Genomic DNA, 21678 nt, shown 5'->3' with positions numbered 1-21678 from the left:
GGTATTCTTAAACATTTTAAAAATGTGACTTCTATAATATTTATCCTCTGCTGATATATTATTTACAGCATAAACTAGAGTTGTAAATTCTGAGAAAAATTCATATTAAAACAACTACAAATTCCCAAGAGACAACATTTTAGATGCCAATCAGTGCTTTTATTAATTCCTGAAAAATTTTTAAGTAACTGTCCTTTATAGTCGTTTTCTAGTGTTCCTCCGCCCTGTATAGTTTTAGTCTTGTTCATTTCATAGCTAAAAGTACAGTGTTGGGAATTTATAAAGTTCTGATGGCATGATGTAAGTAATAAAATTTAGTGCCTATAAGTATTGATGATATTTGTAGTTGGGGAAGGTGCCAAGCAGAGTGGGGTACGGTGCGTGTTTTGTTAAATTCAATAACATGTTTCTTAACTTTTTAGGGGTTTGGTAAATGGGTATATGCAACCCACTTTTGTGCCTAAAACTATAATTTACTTTTTTTTTTTTTTTTTTGGTGCTATAAATTGTTAACTACCTTAGGTTTTTACCTTACTTGGAAGCTAACAAGTCAGTCGGCACCACTTTCATGGACACAGGTAAAAGACATGAGAATTCTAGATCAGAGATGAAGGACAGTTTATTACTCACAGCAGTAGCAGTTATCAGATGATTAGCGATTTTATGAGATCTCATTTCCCATGAGATGATGGGTCAGATGACACCTGTTTGTGCTGTGGGTCACATTACAGACCAGAACCCAGAACCTGAGAATCTCAAACTTTTTATAATAGAAGTAAATGCCCTGGAAAGAGACTAGGTCTTTATTTTGCTGGAGAGTAAGCATGCCTGTGCTTGGCTCCAAAGGTGACACCATCTCCTGTCTGCCAAACTGTCCTTGAAAAGATATCTTTTATCTGGAATAAAAACAGTTGACATCTCACTTGAAACTCATATAGAAACATGAGAGGCCCTTGGAGAATGAGCTCTCAACAGAATCTACCTTCTGTATTGTCTTGGCTTCTGACGAATTTTCACATGAATTTTCCCACTCTATCAGCTAGTCTGATTAATCAGATCAATACTCAGACCATAGCAGTTCAATTTGTGTCCTACGCAGTTTAACCAAGGGCACTGTCAGTAATACTTGAAGCAGCAGGATGAGGCCAGCCTGAGCTAGGCCCACTGCTATTACTGCAAGGGTCAGTACAAACATATTCAGCTTCATCAGGGCCCTGTTGGCCAGAGCTATGGGAGTGGCCTTGAGTACTGAACAGAGACACCTTGTCCACTTTGCTTCTGCACAGTTGGCGCTGAGATTGAACAGCTGCAGCAGCCCAGTGGACGCTGGGTTTCAGCTTATTCGAGAGCAACATGAGCCAGTGACTTTGCTTCAGGTGGTGGCCTCAGGAATAGAGTTTCCCGCAGAGGGAGAGCTGCCGCTTTCTCATGGAAATCTCACATGCCAACTGGGAACCGGTCTGGCTCATTCTTGAGTGTATCATTTCTGTTTGTCACAGGGCACTTAGGGGCCCTTCCCGCATTGATAGTCATGGAGTTCAAATTGAGCCGTCCTTGACTGCAATATCAAGCCAAAGAGTCAGAAGGTTTCTGTTGGTCACTCAGTTAGTTTCCAAAGAGCCCGGCAGCATGCTCATAGCTGCTTTTTACAAGGGATGTACTTGGTAACCATGGCACAGAGATGAGGAATCCCAAACCTCAAGGCAGGTCTCTGGATGTCGCTCCCTACCTTGCCGGCTGCTCCAGTTGGTAAAACCCTTAGTTACACAGCCTTGTTGTCTAAAGGTCCTTCGGGCTGTGGCCCCAAAGGTTCAGCGCGTGCCACAGCCTGTTGCGTGATTTCCCATAGAGCCTCCTGGTTCAGGCTGGTCTCCGTGGCTCCTGGTTTGTAGATGAGCTGACTCAGAGTACCAAGTAGAACGCTCAAGCATGGCACGTAGTGTCACCAGAGTTCAGTGAGGTATTGGGCTCTCTTTTGGTAGTGGTAGGGGAACCGAAGAGCCCGTGAATTTCCCTGACTGCCGGAGAGATTGAGCATGGATCAGTGCACTGAATCCCAAAAACTGTTAACTAGAGAAAGACCTTGGATCTTGTGAGAGTCTATTAGCCGCCTTTGCGGGCAGAGGTGTGATAGCACCACAGTCAGGCTGTTGAGAATGAGGCTTCACTTTCTCACAACCAACAGAATCTCCTTGATAGTGAAAATTTCGATGTTGGAAGACACTAAATTCTGACCCCCCCCCCCCCACCCCGGTAGTAAATAGGCTAAGGAGTTTAGATTTTCTCAGGGATATACCTGGAGGCCTTGCCCCTGAATGCAAATTGCTCTTGGACCTCAGGTGCCTGTGGGAAAGGAAAGAAATGTTTGGTAAAGCCCAAGACAGCAGCCAGATGGCCTCAGTCTGAAGTGGATTCGGTTATAGACACAGCGCTGGAGTAATCTGGAGCAACGACCGAATTCAGTCAGCACTGATTCTACTCGAAGCTGCCAGCTTCTCTTTCACTGGCCATGTGTGGCTGTTAATTATATTGAGATGCTCTTTCCCTTACTGCTTCCTTGAAGTCCTTGACCGAGGCTATGATTTTGTTTCAGTTGGCCCGCTACAGGGAAAAGAAAGGGGGAACAGTTTGCACATTTGATCGTAATTCCTTTACGTGCTGTTTTTCCTCATCTAGATAAAGCCCCTCTAGCACCAGGGGACAGGGAGGTACAAGCATTTCACACACAACTCCTCTTATACTTTCACCCTTGCAGGCGACACCATGGCGTTTAGGAGAAACCCCCTGCAAGGTCCCCGACTCAGCTCCAGAGGGGGACATTCTGTCTCCCTAGTGTCTTGACTGTACACATACCCTTGAAAAGCTGGTCCAGAACGAAGGGGTCGGTGCCGTGCCCCAAGGTGGACGAAGGTGGAAGCAACTCCTGGAGAATCGTCTCCCAACAGAAAACCCATCCAGGCGCGGTCGCCTTCTGCTCCGTGTCTGCTGAGGAGCTCGCTCGCTCTCTTCTGTTTTATTGGAAGGTGATCCCCTCTAGTTTACGTCTTTTCACTTGCCAAAGTTTTAACTCGCTGATGTTGTTCTCCTTTAAATTTATATGCTTCAGTATTGTTACGTCCAAGTGATCCTGAGGAAGGAGCCGGCCAGTTCTGTGTGCTCCGTCGGCTTGATGCGTGTTCAGGTTTTCCTTCCCTTTTGCCCTGAGGAACCCCTTGTCCTCGGGGTTTCCTTTTTACTCACTGTGCCTTCTGGACTTCTCCAACGCCTTTGAACGTCTCTTACCATAATTCTCCTTACTCAGTAAGGTTTTATGCTGGTATTTGTTCAAATAGGACAGGGCGTCCATTGCGCGGCAGGCACCCTCGAGGTGCGGCCTTGTGGTTCTTCGTACTCTGCTGGACGTTGTGCTGCTGCCCTTTGTCATTTAACCCTCATGCTAGCCTGGTGGGGTTGGCGTATCCCTCCCACCTTGAGCTCTGACATCCCTGCTGGGTCACCTTCTTCACCTCTGTCTTCAAAGAACAAAACGGTCTTAGTCGTTCTAATATCTTCACCAAAAATAACGGGCACTGTAGCTGTTCAGTATTAAATGCCAACTACTTAATGGAATTCGGGCAGAAAGAATGGATGAAATGTAAATGCAAACCAGGTCTCACAGTTGACTGAAAAATTCTGAACATGATACTCACATAATTGAGTATTTACAGGCTTTCAAAAAAGGCGTTAGAACCAGATTCTAAGGGAAAAAAACCCACATCTTCATTTTTGTTTAAGGAATTACATTTCATGTTTTTGGTAATATTTTCCTCAAGAGGAAAACATTGAATTGTGTTTTCTCTTAGTTTTATTATGTGTATTGTTAATAGATTTCCTTACGCCTCTTTTCTCTTGTAATTATTCTTTCTAATTTTTATTTTAGGAGGTTTCCTTACTACATCTTTCACATGTATAATGAAGTCTTTTTCAGTGACTATTACTGTTTTTTACTGCTCGTGTTGAATTTAATTACTTATAATTTGTCCCTGCCCGCCCCTCTCTCCCCCCTTGCTCCCTCCCTTCCTTCCATTGTTATCCCCATAGTATCTTCATAGTATCTCTGAAGATAGTCTTCAAGGAGACGCTCCTTTGATCTCTGCTTCTTGTCTTGAGGTGGTGATTCTGAGATTCCTTGCTCTTTTTCCTTAATACTCTTACTCATCCTCCGGTATCTCTTAATTTTTCATTGAGCAGTAAAAGATTTCCTTCATTGGTTTAGGCCAGTCTGGATTTCCTTTATGGTTGTATAGTCTTATCTGTATGGATTCTTCCCTGAAGGAAGTCTTCTGAAATGCAGGCCTCATGATTAGAAATTAATACATTTTAAAGGGCACATGAATTTTCATAGCTAACAATGGGGTGTTTGAGCCCCGGATAGGCTTCAGATACATGGAATTTTCCCCTTTTCTCTAATCCTTTCAAATAGCGAAGTTTTAAATTTGAATGAATCATCTTGTAATTCAGATAGAATTTTTAATTGCAGACATTGAGAGACGGATAGCAGTTATTTAATTCTTTAGATTAATACTTCTTTTGGTGAAAATTTTCAGTATAATCTTGGCCCTGAGTCCACACATGCTAATCTTAGGTTTATTCTTAAACTTTTACTTTATTTTTCTCACATAACCTTATGTTGGTCATCTGTCTTCTGCCAGATTCTGGTATATTTGAGAACAGATTCAGTGTTTCTATCTGTAGTACCTTTATGTCAAACTCATAAAAATGCCAAGCACAAGAAAATATGGTTATATAAACAGATATATGGGAAAATTGAGGCCAAGAAACTGACTTTTAAAAAGCTACAGATACATACTGAGTTTATTTATTGAGTGCTACAGGTAGAGTTGTCTTCTAGACATTAGGGAGCCCGTGTTCAGCTAAGGACGGTAAAATGGAACACAAGTCCAATATTACCTCTTGGTCTACTTTACCTTGCTCAGCCAAAAATTAATGAGAAAGTGTATAAGAATTATAATAGGTGAATCCATTATATTATTTGGGGCCAGACTCCATTCATTTGTCCTCATGAGACTTTCCTATTTGGTAGCAAAGATAAAGATTAGGTCTGTGGTTTCTTTTATGTTGCTCCTTGGTTCCTAATATAGAGGTTTGTCATTTCCCATTTTCTTTGTCCCCCTGGTCTGCCCCATGGTGCTGCAAAATAACATGTTTAACTGGGGATGGGCTTTCACATAGTTTCTTTCTGTTCTGTTTAGTCTGTTTGCCATTTACTCTTTGTCACATGAGCTTCCATTATACATAGTTTTATCAAGATCTTTTGTAGGTATTCCCCATTTTTTTCAGGATAAAAAAATCGGACCACCGACATCAGTGTTTTCTTGTGCGTGATCTTTGGTGTCCTACTCTTTTTGCTTCTCCCTCTGTACAAAGCTGTGCAGAAAAATAAGGAAGTCGTCCCGTGTATAAACATACCACTATTTTAGGATTTCTTATTTTTACTCTCTTCCTCATCTCTGATCGGTGTTAAAAGAAACATTCAGACTATTAAAAAAAAAATGATTCCGTGACACTCATTAAAGCACAGTTAGGTTTGATTCAAGGGATGGACCATGGCACTTGGCACAGGGATCACCCACTGGGTCTCATGGTGGGAGATTCGATGCAGCTCTCAACACAACAAGGGCTAGTGGGAATTTGTAGCCATGGAGCAGGGGTAGGGATCATTAGATGGGGTATTAGCAAGAGGAAGAATCAGGGGTAGGAAGATTCTGGCTAAAATGATGTGACAGGATTCTTGCTGAAGGCAGGTAAGATCACCTGGGGGATGCTGGAGCATAAGGGACCTGACCTGATCTGGAGGGTGATCAGGTACTGAGGGTGTGGGATAGGGGCGACAGTTCTGTTTACACCGACTTAGCAGGGTTCTTGGTAAAATTGGATGGTGTGAAATGAACATGGAAGTCTAAAGGTCAGGTGTAGTTGAAAAAGAGTTCAGGATAGCCTGAGTAGAGTTTGGTTAGAAAGAAAATTTTTATCTTAGGCTGTGTACCATTTTTATCTGGAGACCATTTGTATTTTCTTACTTACAATTTAAAGTTGTTACAGCTCTACTCCATTTTGATGCCATATACACACCATATACATATACATACATACACATATATACATGTATACATATAATTTACATTTGAAGAAAACCAGGTTGACTTGAAGCTTTATGTTAGCTGTGTTTTGTTAACTGCTGGTTTTAGATCCAATATGCATTAAGATTAATTTGCCATGTATATGGAATAGTATATAAATTAATGTGAAAAATCAACAACCCTGACTATTAGTTACCTACAGTGAGTATCTGCTCAGTACTCTATGCAAGTTACATTGTTTTGTTTTTCTTGTAAACCTTCAAGCATTTGTAGGAGCCTCCGAACACTAAGTCACATCTTTGTGTGATACAATCCTTGCCTCCCATGCATACTTTCTATTTTGCTTATTATTATTTTTTTTTAATTTAAACATGCAGCCTCAAGGCATCTGGGTGGCTCAGTCGGTTCAGCGTCTGACTTCGGCTTAGGTCATGATCTAGCGGTTCATGAGTTCGAGCCCTGCTTTGGGCTCTGTGCTGATGGTTTAGAGCCTGGAGCCTGCTTCAGGTTCTGTGTGTGTGTGTGTGTGTGTGTGTGTGTGTGTGTGTGTCCCTCTCTGCCCCTCCCCCGCTGGTACTCTGTCTCTCTCTCTCTCTCAAAATAAATAAATAAATAAACAAACATTAAACATGCGGTGTTTTGTGTTAACACGCCCAGAGGTTTAGAAATGATCCATTTTTCCAGTTTATCCATTGTTTGGTTTAAAAAAAAAAGTTTTAATACACCTTTGTGTTGAAAATTTTACTTCATATATTGTTTTAGATATATTTTTTAAAGAAATACACTACATACAGAATTTAAAAACAAACCATTAATTGTTCTATGTATTTTTAGTTGATATTTTTTGGACTGCTACATTCTATTTGATTTTGTGTTAAGGCTCTTTGGACAAAGCATAAGATTCCTCTGTTCTTTTTTTTTTTTTTTAATTTTTTTAAATGTTTTATTTATTTTTGAGACAGAGAGAGACAGAGCATGAGCAGGGGAGGGGCAGAGACAGAGGGAGACACAGAATCCGAAGCAGGCTCCGGGCTCTGAGCTGTGAGCACAGAGCCCGACGCAGGGCTCCAACTCATGAGCCGTGCGATCATGACCCTAGCCAAAGTCGAAGTCGGATGCTCAGCCGACTGAGCCACCCAGGCGCCCCAAGATTCCTCTTTTCTTGAGAAACTTTCACTCTTGCACACTCTCTAGCTGTTGCTCTGTTTTTCCATGGATTAAGAGAGTTATGTTTCTGTCACTTCTTAACCTTCCTAAAATTGGAATGGTACCTTGCAGTCACTGGCAGCAAATGACAGTCATGACCTAGTTGTATGAAAAGTCATTCTTGGAAACACTCTGATAAGCTCTGGCTTAGATTTGACAAAATAAATATTACTTAAAGTCAATACGTTCATTGTATATAATTTGGGAAAAATTAATGTTTTGTTAAATTAAGTAATCTCCATGCCCCACATGGGGCTTGAACTCCCTCCCTGTTATTGAGAGTTACGTGCTCTACCAACTGAGACTGCCAGGCACGCCTGGGAAACAATTTTAAAAGGCTGATAGAAGGAAAAATAATAGTTTGAAAAAGAGACTTTACTTACATTAATAATCAGGGAAATTTAAAACATTCAAACAGCAGGACTTTTAATGCTGAAACATCCATCAAAATTGCCCTTCATCCTAGAGACTCCTTTAATTTTCTTAGTCCTTCTCTGCTTCTTTGAAGGTTTTAGAAACAGCCTGTTAATTCGGCTGGAAACTCAGTGGTTGTTGACAGATTATGGAGAATCTTCCACTTAGCCTTTCCTGAGGTGTTTTTTTTCTCCCTATTTTGAACTCTAAGTCTCAGACCTCTTGGGATTCGCATGAAGTGTTGTCCTAAGTAGGAAATTAACACAGATATGGAAGGAGAAGCTTGGAGGTTAACCACTGAGGCTTTGGTGGGAAAATGTGGCCTTGTGCTGCCATTTGGCAAATTAATTTCTGTTTTAGGTGTTAGTTTTTCCTTTGGCAAAATGGGAGAAGCAACAGGATTCCCCCCTATTTTGTAGGGATTAAGCAGTGCATCTGCAATACTTTGGTTTCCAACTTGTGTTTTCTTTTTTATTCTGTATTTAATCAATACTTAGGAAGCGTCTCCTCTATGCCAGGCACTGTGGATACAGCAGTGCACTCTAAGAGATTCATGCCCTCTTTGAGCTTCTCTTTGCTAGTTGGGGAGACTCTCAGTACTTGATACCTCGTTAGCATTCAGTAAATGTTACCTTATTGTATGGGAAGTTAGCGTATAGCAGTCTGTGTAACGGTGTAATAAAAGAGTAGCATCTTATTATTCTTTTGAGCCTGACAGTACTTGGAGATGAGAGCTCTAATCGCCTCCTCATACAGCCCTACTCTATGGCTCCTGCCGTATCAGTGCTCGAAAGGAGGAGCTGTGAAGAGTTCCAGATGACAGCTTGCTGTGTTGGCACTTATTATTCAGATGCTGACGGGATATATTTTTGGGCTTTTATACTTGGGAGCAGATTGAACCTGTCCGCTTTAGATTTCATTCATAATCTTAATCACATTCCTTTTAGCTTTTTCGAGCAGTCTATAATTTTAGAAGCCCTACCTGCTGAATCATAATGGTGAAGAACATGAGTTGATTAGCCAAAATAATGTTAAGAGCTATTTCATTTTAATTTGAGCACGTCAGGTCTAAAGAAGACATTCACGGTCTTACAGCTAGCTGGAACACCTTGACATTGCTGTCAGCAATAAGGCCAATAATAGCCATATCAGAATGGAGATTTTTTAAAATATCAATTATTTGCGTCTTCAGAATCTTCAGCTGAAATTAATGGTGAGGAGAAGGTGGTGATCATTACTTGAAATGGTCTGAAATATATTTTACTATGTGGCTACCACCACTGTCTCTAGGTTTCTCTCCTCCCATTACCCCTGTTAAAAGATAAACTGGGACACATAAAAATTTTCAAGAGTTTATTGGAGCAAATATCTGTCTGACTTGGGCAGCCCCAAACTGAAGCAGTTAGGAGTGGTCAACTGCCAGGAGCCCCAGGCAGAACTTAGAGATGGCTGTCCTGGCAGCAAGGCAAAGAAATTATTTGATTAGCTGTAGCTTAATCTATATTATATATTACATTTCTATGAGTGCAGAGCTTGATGCAGGGCTCCTACTCACAAACCATGAGATCGTGACCTGAGCCAAAATCAAGAGTTGGGCACTTAAGCGGGTGTGCCACCCAGGCACCCCGAATTTCATTTTCTAAGATGCCAGTGCATTTACAGCAGACTGGCTCAGCTTCCCATTTCCTCACATAGGCTCCCAGGGCATTAGGGCCACCCCAGTCTGATGGCCTCCTTAAACCCCTCCTTTTCCCGCTCATAGTATTGCCAGTTAGTGTGTGTGTTTGACCCCTTTTGCAAATGATATTGTATCTGAGTACCATACTTCCACCTGAAGGACTCACTATTGCTGGTCGGTCCTTCACGAGCGCCCCAGTAAGTTTTCTGTGACCCTCTCCCCCCATCTCCCCCCCCGCCCCCCGCTGGGGGGTTAGGTTTCCCTTGACATGGAATCTCATTGTACTTGGCGCATTGGCTTTGTTTCATTTGTTGTTCTTCATGTCATCTGTTTTGAGACTTAATTTCTTCGTTGGCTGTAAGACATTAGTAATCATCTTAATATCATCAGCCCCTTATGGCATCACAGGGAAATAATGACTTTTAACTATAAAGAGTAGTTTCTGTTAGAAAAGCAGAGAACGTTACGATCATTGCTGGTTAATTCATACTTGTTTTATTCTGGCACCTTAATTCCACAACCTTTAATTGATTTATTTATAGTCCGTATCTCACATAAATACTCGTGATATTGGTGTAAAGTAATAGCAAGAGTTGCTGAAATATTGGCTTTAATTGCATTGATGATGTCCTTTAGGGGGCTTTTGTGAGGAGAAGGAAGTGGGGCCAATTGCGTGAAATAAGAGGGAAAAAAGTTTTCTGTCGGCGTTTTGACAAACCAAGCCACTGGGGTTATGCGTGGAGTGACTGCTGCCTTCATCTTCAGAAAGTCCATAACTGCCAGTCTTGCGACCATGTGTGTGTGCTGCTGACTTCTCAGACAGTTGCCATTTTGCCCCCGTCCACGGGTTTTGGCCCGGTTCAAACAAAGGTGGGTGAGGGAGTTTCTCTCCAGTGGCCACTCCAGCTCCATCTGAGAATGGCTCCAGTCGTGTCAGTTTTTCCCAGAGGACTAGACACGGGATCTGGGAACCCACCAGGTCATATCATCTGCTTTCGTAATGCTAAACGTAACCTACAGATAAAATAAGAGAGTTAGAAGTAGATAATTGGTTAGCCATGTATGTTCATGAAAGTTACGAACAAGTATCTCATCACGTCTGACAGACGTTGTGTCCTAGGACGTTTTACGGCAAGTAGCACCAGCTGCCCTGTGGGGATGTGGAACAACCAGTAGTAACTGGGTGCATATTGGGCAATGAGTTGACTTGCTTCAAAATCTCAAATGATTGCTGGGTACAAAGGTTAGTTAGTAAGAGCATGAGCACTGGTTGTGTTTCCCTTGACTCAGCTAATGTGGAGTGTTCTTCATGTGTTAGGTGCAGAGAAGGGGACCCTGGAGATGGTTTGGTTTATTCTCAGGGTTTGCCAGCTTTTTACGTGTTGTACTTTTACTGCTCGCTGATCATTTTGTAATAATGTCGCGGTCCTAGAGGACAACCTGGATGGCACGAACTACCCTACTTGTAGTTAAACGTCTAGTGGAATGAGTAGTGGACTCAGAAATCTATAGCGTCGCCTTGACTTCTGGCAACAGTGTTTAAGTCTTTATCTTACTGGACCTTGTTCTTTTGATATTGGCTTCTTTTCCGTGAAAATGATATTCAGCCCGTTCTCTTCATGGACTCAGATTGTCATTTTATACTGTGAAACCAGCAGTTTGCTGAATTGTAAAGACTGTTTAAAAAAAAAAAAAAGGTGTATAAAATATCATGGAGCTGAAGAGTGAGAGGAACAGAATATTCATCCCTCTCCCCACTCCCGTCCTCCACACATTTTCAGGAACAAAGCAATGAAACTTCCGGCTTTTTCCCACGTTGAGAACATTCTCTTTGTAATGATAGCAATTGATGTGAAAACCTTACCACAAATTCATTTAATTGCTTTAAAAAAAAAAACATTAAAAGTGTAAATGAGAAGTTCAGAAACACAGGTTTTAAACCCCAAGTTAACTTCTGTTTGTGGCCTTAATTCCCACCACTGTTCCCCTTTCTTACTTAGCTCTAGCCAGATTCGCTTTGTCCATCTTTCTCTGAACGTTCCAGGAAAGCAGTGGCCTCGATGCCTCTGCACGAGGGGTTCCTTTCCCTACAGGGAGCCTTGGGCCCCATCTGTCTCACTTCCTACTTACTCATCACCTCCTTAGAGTCTAGATGTTGCAAGTGACCTAACCTCTCCTTTTTTACTTCCCTGACTTGTTTTTCTTCTTGGCATTTATCATTGTGCAACATCCTGTGTATTTTATTTATTTTGTATATTTTCTGTCTTCTTGCAAGGAATGTGAACTTCGTGAGGCAGGAATTTTATTGCTGTAACCCTTATTCCTAGAATAGTTCTGGGAGTGTAGAAAGTGTTGAGTAATACTTGGTGAATAAATAAAACTGTACTGGCATTTGTGGTTACTTTTCTTGTCTGCGGCAGGTGGAATCATGAAGTGTTGTGTGTATGATAAATTGTTTCCATATAGATCTCAAATAGTTCTTTAAAATTTAAATCAGTGATTAGATAAAACTGAAAGATTCCAGATGTATTATAAAAATTAGGCCCTGGGATTCGCTGTCACAACTGAATGTAGTCAGTAGAGATTTTTCTGGCAAGTAAAACAAAACAAAAACTAGTTTGATTGTATTTTTTTTCTCCTTTGGTGCAAATCATATTCTCTTTATTGGAATATTTCATTCTGTGTCTAGGGATGATAGAGGAATTATTAGACACCTGATGTATTAAAATATCTTCCAGGTCAAATATAGATGTTCCAAATTTTTTCTATTAGAATTTTTAAATTAAAATGATTAAATTTTATTTATTTACAGTCAAGACCTAGGGAACTGTGTTTTTTCCCTTTTAGAAGGGTTTTAATTCCTGCTGAGACTCAGATACAACAATATGAAGTAGTTGGTTACAGTTTTATTAGTTTATACAAGGTAGAATTAACATACTTTGTATTTTAAGGTTACCAGAAATCTAGGGATTCAAGTATCCTTTTTCAAGAGCAGTGATTGCAAGAGAGAGTCTCCAGATGCTTATTAAGTACTCAAGAAATGCGCAAGCCACTTACTAGGTTGTAAATGGCCATGGCCATGGCCATTTGCTCTGTGGAAATTGGCAAGTGCTTGAAATCAGGGCTTCATGCATCCTTCACCTATTTGGGCTAGTTGTTCGTGGTGCGAATTTGCTAATGTTTGTCAACTTACAGTGTCATGGTATTCCTTTAGATTCGGATAGGCTTTTTAAAAAAAAATTTTTTTTTTAACGTTTATTTATTTTTGAGACAGAGACAGAGCATGAATGGGGGAGGGGCAGAGAGAGGGAGACACAGAATCGGAAGCAGGCTCCAGGCTCTGAGCCATCAGCACAGAGTCCAACACAGGGGTCGAACTCACGGACCGTGAGATCGTGACCTGAGCTGAAGTCGGACGCTTAACCAACTGAGCCTCCCAGGCGCCCCTGGATAGGCTTTTTTTAAAGTCCTGGAAGGAGGAAAAGTTATAACCAGGTTCATGGATGTGTGCCCAGGATATTAAAACCATTCTTTTTATGTGTCCTGGCAGGGGAAAGCGGGGGAAAGGTACATTTCCTCCCTTTGGCCCACATCATTTCCAGATGTGTGTGTGGGTGGAGCAGTGGTGGGGTGTAGTTCACACGGAACCTTCTTGGCATTGGCAACTTGACCGTAAATGTTACTGATTATTAACCAGCCTGTAGATTTACAGGAAGAGGTTTAAGCATCAATGTCTTATTTTTATAATGAATGCCAAAGAAAGAGATAGAATTCAGTGTGTAGCTGCTTTAGAACTTGGCCATATGGTTCATTAAGTGAGGGACCTCTATATTGAGCCTCTCGTGGTTTGTTCTTTACATTAAAAAAAAAAAAGTTCTAAGATTGGATTTCTGTTCATACAGGTTGTTGTTAGAAGCAATTTTATAAGACATAGTCTTAGAGACTAATTGGAAAGTTAGAACACTCTAAAATTATGATGGTTAAGTTTGTGAGCCTCTGTACGTGTGTTGAGTTTTGGGGGTAACTATTTAGTGGTACAGGAAAACAACACAATGCATGGTTTTTAAAGTTCATGTTACAGAACTGTTATTTCAAGACTTCTTCGTGCTGTGCCGGGAGCTATACTCAATTTTGAAGGTAAAAGGAAGGAGTACATTATTTTTTTCTACATGCCTTGACTATACACTTTGTTGAAAGAGAAGTATATAACTTTGTTGAAAGAGAAGTATATAACTATTAGTGGAAAGAATTAAATACTGTGATATACAGGTGAGAATAATAAAGGGGTAAAAGAGAGGTAGAGAAAAGGAGTATAAAATATTTGCTCTAGGTTTTGAAGGATAAGCAGGTCTTTTCCAGGGCGGACAACTATGTTTGCTGAGTATTGATTTATTTTGTTCAGACACCATCCTAAGCTCTTTCAACATGTTTTTTCATTGAATCTCCTGTTACTATAGTCCACACTTTGTAGACTCAGACTTGTTAAATAAATGTCTCAAATGTCTCCAAAGTCCTACAGCTAATGACAAAACTGGGATTTGAACTAGGTCTGTGTGATCCCAAAGCTGATGTTGTTAAGCACTGAGTTATTCTGAGTAGTCTTTAGGGCAGAAGGAAAACCACAAAGATACGGGGATGAGGAAGGTGACTGACCACAGGACAGTGAACCAGTCTAGACCCTTCCTGTAGACTGGAACGTAGGAGTTGAGAAGGTTGGAAACCTGACCAAACTGCCACGGCTGCTGACCAAACGGGATATGCGTTTCAGACACTGATAAACTTGATCAGTGTTACTGGGCACCTACCGTATGCTGGGCATTTTGCCTCATGTGGGAGGTTCAGAGATGAGCACCTGAGCCTAGGAATAGTAATGATCCCAGTATTTTCGGTTTTGATCTCTTGCCATGCACATCGACCTAGAAGGATTTTTCTTCACTCCATCTTGAGAGAAATTTCTTAGTTTTTGTATTAAATTTACAGTTTCATAACTATATGTAAGTTTATATACACGTTGCGTGAGTGTGTAATAGAATTTTACTGTGTGGCATGAGGCAGAAAGTTTATGCCATCAGTATCTTCAGTTTTCATCGAAGTAGGAGGCCTCTTCTCCCTGTTGAACAACTAGGCTGCTCTCATTTCAGTGCCGCAACTATCGACTTAAAGAATGCATTGTGCAGGCTGTTAAAATCCTTTATAAAGTTAGGTAGGCAAATACTAAATGAGTTTATGAATAAATGAACCAAAATGCTTTCTTTTAACTAGCATGTGACTGGTGGTGTTTCCTACCGCCCCCCCCCCCCAGCCGCCACCCCCGCCCTTGTCAGCTTCTCCTTTTCTGAGAGAACAGAACTAACATTTTGAGGTCTACCCCCAGCCTGTTTTCAGTTTCTAATCTGATTCTGTGTGCTATTTTTGCTCATAAATTCTCCCTCCTCACCTCCTTCTTAAAGAGCTTTTAAATGGAGTACAGAGTTGATTTCAGCATTTATATGATATAAAGGCAAATACAGAGAAAGTTAATGATTTCTTGCTCCCCTTTTGATTCTCATTCTCCTAAGGTAATTGGTTTTTAGCTTGTTACACCTTCTTCTGTGTTCATTTCTGGTAAATGTCAAACTTAAAAATAAAATAGCCAGTTACTTTACTAGCAAAATGAGTTTATCAGGGAATGGCAAAGGAAGTGCACCTGGGGACAAGCAAACTATGGTGAACCACGGGCAGGTCCGAAGAGACCCAGGCAAGGTCAGCTTTGACTAGTTTCAGGGAAGAAATTGGGGAGGGTTCTTTTGCACAGAGTTTCCCTGGAGAAGGACAGGAGTTCCAAGTTGTGGTGGTTTCCTCACTGGCTGCAGGAGGTGATTGCTGCTTTGTTGCTGGGGCAGGGAGGGAACTTCCCTTCCTTTTCGTAAAGGCATCAAATAAAACTGCTATGTGAAAAGCACCCTCCCTGTCAAAATAATTCCTTTCTGCTGGTGATGCAGGCTGCAAGTGCTGTGTGTATGTGAGAGCGGCCTGTTAAGGGTTCCCCACTCCGTTTTCAATGAGGTTTCCTGCCCTCGTTTCAGGGAACTATTGAAGGGAAAAGTTCTTTGTGGGAGCAGTATGAAAATACTCACAGAATTGGGAATGGGGACTTGGGTACATTCTGAAATGTAACACCGATTTATACAAACCTTACCCTAACCTTTGAAGAACAAGTATTTCCTGAATTTTCTACAGTGTGTTACAGTGCATGGTGGGGGAACCCTACATTCTGCTCTATAAAATAGAGTGAGTTGGGGCGCCTGGGTGGCTGAGTTGGTTAAATGTGCCACTTCGGCTCCAGTCGTGATCTCAGTTCATGGGTTTGAGCCCCGTGTCGGGCTCTGTGCTGACAGCTCAGAGCCTGGAGCCTGTTTCAGATTCTGTGTCTCCCTCTCTCTCTGCCCCTCCCCCACTCACACTCTGTCTGTCTCTCTCTCAAAAATAAATACACGTTAAAAAAATCTAAAAAATAGAGTGAGTTGTATCTTTATTGGCTGTCCCGAGAATCTGGTTGTAAGTCACTTTCCCTAGCTTCTTAAAAAACACTTAAATATACTGTTTAAATAGCGTAAATTACTTGGTAATTTGGGGAGGAGAGATTGGTAGATAGTGTTCCACAAATTCTCTGCTTTTAACTTTCACTCTGAAACTCAATGTACCGTGTTAGTAATTCTTTGTTCTACTCCAGTGTGGTGTTTAATGATTGTTGGCCAACACCTTTTGGGTTGGGCAAGTTGGCTGGCATGTTAAACTCTTCTCTTTCACCTTCTTTTTAATCCCATAAGCACAGGGTGCCAAATTCATAAAATAGGACAGATTAACGTAAAATCAATGCTCCCTTCTATTTTTGTGTTCTAACTAACATTTTTCCTCTTGGCATTTGTAAAAATATATGTATATATTTCCTTTATAAAATGCGGACGCATACTCATTCATTTGCAACCTTGCTTTTGCACTTACTGTTATCTTGGAGACTGCTTGGTATGTTGGACGTAGCATAAGCCGATGCTAATGCATTGTTTCCTTTCTTTTCGATTAAAAACCAAACCAGACCTTTGGATAGCCTTGCTTCACATTCTGTTTTGTGTATATATCATTCCTATGAAAAACAAAATCGAATCACCCAGAAGTTGAAAAACCTGACCTGTTCTGTTCCCCTGGACCTGGATCTGAGTAAGGGCCACTGAAGTGTGAGGTGTTAGCATATGAAAGTGTTTACCAGTGTCCTAGGGCAGATCTTTTGTTGAGAAGCTGGGGCCTACTCATAGAAGTTGCTCTTAAATTCTCTAAAAGCCCATAGTACCCATGAGCTAAAAGTGTTTATTTACCTTGAGTTTAGTAAGGTTTCTTCCATTGTGGGTTTGCCTTTTCCTGTAGTGGACCGTATGTAGATAATCAGAATTACTTCATGGTACGTGGTTCTTTGGAATTAAAATCTGTGTACTTTTTACTTTTTTTTAAGGGTGAACAAAAAAGTTCTTTTTTTAAAAAAAATTTAATGTTTATTTTATTTTTGAGAGAGAAACAGAGTGTGAGCAGGGAGGAGCAGAGAGAGAGGGAGACACAGAATCTGAAGCAGGCTCCAGGCTCTGAGCTGTCAGCATAGAGCCCAACGTGGGGCTCAAACCCACGAACTGTGAGAACATGACCTGAGCCGAAGTCAGCTGCTCAAATGACTGAACCACCCAGGCGTCTGGAACAAAAAGACTTCTATTTTATTCAGAAGTAATTTGATCAATCACATGATCGTGTACTATGTAACCAGTATCAATTTGAGAAGGACATTGACTTAGTGCCTAGCAAACCCTGGAACTCCAAATAAATGTCATTTGTTTTCTCCTTACCAACTAGAGGTCTCAGAGAGTGTCAGAGTGTGGTTTGAATATATCCCAATGTAGCTTAATTTGGACTTAATTTTGATTATAAATATTTGTATTCCTTTTGAGTCAAAATCCTGTGTAAGGAAATTTAAGAAGTTCTTTATATTGTCATTATGTATAATATTGCTGTATATGAAGATCTCCCTATCCCCCCCCCCCCCCCCAAGTAGTTCTCATATCTAATCAAGCCCAAATGTAAGATCTAGAGAAGGTATTAAAAACGGGAGTGCTTATTGGCATAACGAACCTCTTTGGCCCTCACTGTGGGTCAGTTAGAGGGGTGCTGTGCTTTTTGAGGTGATCAGGAATAGTTGAGGTTGTAAGAGTAGCCTAGGGATTGAAGATAGGCCTTCTGTGTTAGAAGCATGTGCCAAACTTAAATGGATTTTGCCTTCAGAAAATGTTATGGATTGCCTTTTCAAGTGTGAGTACTATTGTGGACCTAGCTGTCAACATGTCAAAACCAATGTGAGGGGCTATAATTTTTTAGTACTTCATGATGAACCCTTAAGGTTATGACACTACGTCTACAGTTTGCTAGGCAGTGATTGATTTATTGATTGACAGGAAACACAGTTTATTGTCGCCCAGGTCAGCAGGGCAAAGGACAGTTGATGGAGCAGCTTTGAATTCTGTCAGCAGCTCAAGAGATGTCAGTGTTCCAACATGAAGAACTCCGCTTCCTTCATTTGGGTTATGGTGAGGATGTTTTCTGGGAACAGGTAGATGGTTAACCTTTACAAGGGTCAAAAAAGAAAAATTCCTTCATATGACTTTTTCTTCTATGTCCAGAAAGACTTAAAACGTTGTTAGACTTAATTTCCTTTCCTATTCCCCTCTGCTTACACAGTAGAAACTTGCCAGGTATAAAATACATTTCTGGCATAGTGGCTTCTTGTGAGAATTTATCAGAAGCATTTGGTTTTTAGTGGGATAGTTTTTATAATGTTAGGATAATCAAACATGGACAGACCCATTATGGTTGCATTGTGGGAAGTAGGTAATGCTCTTCATAGGAATTGATTTAAACCTTTCAGACTCTTAAATACACTTTTAACCTAAAGATTAAATGTTAATAAGGTTTTTCAGGCTCTGTGGCATAATACATGGATTTCTGTATTCCCTAAATAGGTACTAAATATAAATATCCATTTAACTCAAAAAGTCTTAATTTATTCTCATAAAAAAATATTTCCAAACTCTTTAATTATTTAGTTGTACTTCTGCAGGGCATCTTCAGTTTTTTCTTTTAGATTTTTCTTAATTTATAATGATTAAGACACCATTTATTCAACATAGTATTGGAAGTCCTAGCCAGAGTAATTAGGCAAGAAAAATAAATAAAAGCTATCCAAGTTGAAAAGGCAGCTGTCAAAGTATTACAGTTTTCAAATGACAAATTATATATATATATATATATATATATATATATATATATATATATAAATTCTAAAGACTGCATCAAAAAAACTGTTAGAAATAATAAAAGGATTCAGTAGAGTTGTAGGATTATAAAATCAATACACAAAAATCTGTTTTTTTTTTTACATGAATAATGAACTATCAGAGAAATTAAGAAAACAACCCCATTTACAATCCTATCAAGAAGAATAAAATGCCTAGGAATAAATTTCACCAAGGAGGTTAAAGAGTGCACTGAAAACTATAATACTGTGATGAAAGTGGCGAAGATACAAATAAATGAGAAGATATTCCATGTTCATAGATGGGGAGAACTGATATTATTAAAATGCCTATACTACCCAAAGGAACATACAGATTTAATGCAATCCCTATCAAAATTCCAATGGCACTTTTCACAGAAAAACAACAAACAATCCTAAAACTTGTATGGAACCATGAAAGACTCTGAATAGTCAAAGTGATCTTGAGGAAAAACAACAACAAAGCTTGAGCTATCACATTCCCTGATTTCAAAATACATAGATGAAAAAGCTATAGTAATCAAAACAGTATCCTATTAGACACAGACATTGTGTGTGTGTGTGTGTGTGTGTGTGTGTGTGTGTGTGTGTATGTATGTCTGTTTGTGTCTATTTGTATGCTAATAGGATACTGTTTTGATTACTATAGCTTTCTCATCTACGTATTTTGAAATCGGAATGTGATACCTCAAGCTTTTTTTTTCTTCTCAAATATGTACACACACACACACACACACACATATATATATATATACACATACATACATGTATATATGATGAATTGATGACAGAGAAGCCATGAATAGGGGCTTTTGGGTGGCTCAGTTGGTTACATGTCTGACTTTTGATTTTGGCTCATGGATTGTGACACTGAGCCCCACATCAGGCTGTGCACTGACAGTGTGGAGCCTGCTTGGGATTCTTTCTCCTTCTCTCTACCCCTTCCCTGCTTGCACTCTCTCTCTCAAAATAAACTTAAAACAAAGAAAGCCTCCATGAGTATATAGTGCAGAAAGGACAGTCTCTTCAATAAATGGTGTTGGGGAAACTGAACAACCACATGCAAAGTAATGAAACTGGACACTATTTTAACAACTTACACACAAAAAAAATTCCAAATGAATGAAAGACTTGAACATAAGACCTAAAACCATAAAATTCCTAGAAGAAAACAGGTGGTAAGCTCCTTGAGATAGGTCTTAGAGATGATTTTTTGAATATGCTACCAAAAGCATCAGTTCGGACTATGTCTGTCTAAAAAGCTTCTGCATACAAAACTGAAAGGCAACCGACAGAATGGGAGAAGATATTTGCAAACGACATTTCAGATAAAGGGTTAGTATCCAAAATCTATAAAGAACTTACCAAACTCGACACCCAAAAAACAATCAGTTAAGAAATGGGCAAAAGACATGAATAGACACTTCTCCAAAGAAGACATCCAGATGGCCAACTGACACATGAAAAAATGCTCAACATCACTCATCATCAGGGAAATACAAATCAAAACCACAATGAGATACCTCCTTAATACCTGTCAGGATGGCTAACATCAACAACTCAGGCAACAACAGATGTTGGCAAGGGTGCAGAGAAAGAGGATCTCTTTTGCGTTATTGATAGGAATGCAAGCTCGTGCAGCCACTCTGGAAAACAGTACGGAGGTTCCTCAGAAAATTAAAAAAAGAACTACCCTACGACCCAGCAATTGCACTACTAGGTATTTATCCAAGTGATAACAGGTGTGCTATTTTGAAGGGACACATGCACCCCCATGTTTATAGCAGCACTATCAACAATAGCCAAAGTATGGAAAGAGCCCAAATGTCCATCGATGGATGAATGGATAAAGATGTGGTATATATATACAATGGAGTATTACTCGGCAATCAGAAAGAATGAAATCTTGCCATTTGCACTATGTGGATGGAACTGGAGGGTATTATGGTAGGTGAAATTAGAGAAAGACAAAAATCATATAATTTCACTCATATGAGGACTTCAAGAGACAAAACAGATGAACGTAAGGGAAGGGAAACAAAAATAACATAAAAATTGGGAGGGGGACAAAGCATAAGAGACTCATAAATATGGAGAACAAACAGAGGGTTACTGGAGAGGGTGTGGGAGGGGGGATGAGCTAAATGGGGTAAGGGAGATTAAGGAATCTACTCCTGAAATCATTGTTGCACTCTATGCTAACTAACTTGGATGTAAATTTAAAAAAGTTAAAAGACAAAAAGCTTCTGCACAGCAAAGTGATAGCATCACCAAGATGAAAAGGCAATGTGCTGAATGGGAGAAAACAATTACAAATCATATATTAAGGGGCTAATATCCAAAACATACAAAGAATTTGTACAACTCAACAGCCAAAAAAAAAAAAATCCATTGAAAAAATAGGTGGAAGAACTGAATAGAACATTCTGAAATATACGTATATATATATTTTGAGAGAGAATGTACGTGCACAAGCAGAGGAAGGGCAGAGAGACAGGGAGGTAGAGAATCCCAAGCAAGCTCCATGCTGTCAGCGCAGAATCTGATGTGGGGCTTAAACTCATGACCTGTGAGATCATGACCTGAGCCAAAATCAAAAGTCATATGCTTAACCGACTGAACCATCCGTGTGCCCCAGAATAGACATTTTTATAAAAGAAGACATACAGGTGGCCGACAGGTACATGAAAAGATGCTCAACATTAATCATCAGGGAAATGGAAATCAGAAGTACCATGAGATGTCCCCTCATGCCTGTTAAAATGGCTATTATCAAAAAGACAATAAGTGTTGGTGAGAATGTGGATAAAAGGGAACCCTTGGGGGCGCCTGGGTGGCTCAGTCAGTTGAGCGTCCGACTTCAGCTCAGGTGACGATCTCACGGTTTGTGA

The 21678-nt window shown here is 40.2% G+C and overlaps 1 protein-coding gene across 13 annotated transcripts in view; it reads left to right on the top strand.

Annotated features, from left to right (window-relative positions):
* Positions 1-21678, top strand: part of TPK1 (thiamin pyrophosphokinase 1) — a 350382-nt gene that overhangs the window by 41915 nt on the left and 286789 nt on the right. Inside the window, exon 1 of one of the 13 annotated variants that reach the window (XM_078438292.2) lies at positions 2436-3023. The exons of the other annotated variants lie outside the window; for them this stretch is intronic. The gene's annotated coding sequence lies outside the window, so the exon portion shown is untranslated. Of the gene's footprint in view, positions 1-2435; positions 3024-21678 lie in introns of those variants that run through there. 13 annotated transcript variants of the gene reach the window in all.

Source organism: Panthera onca, chromosome A2, assembly GCF_046562875.1.
Source record: "Panthera onca isolate mPanOnc1 chromosome A2, mPanOnc1 haplotype 2, whole genome shotgun sequence".
Lineage (NCBI taxonomy): Eukaryota > Metazoa > Chordata > Mammalia > Carnivora > Felidae > Panthera > Panthera onca.
This window is presented reverse-complemented; position numbering and strand designations above follow the sequence as displayed.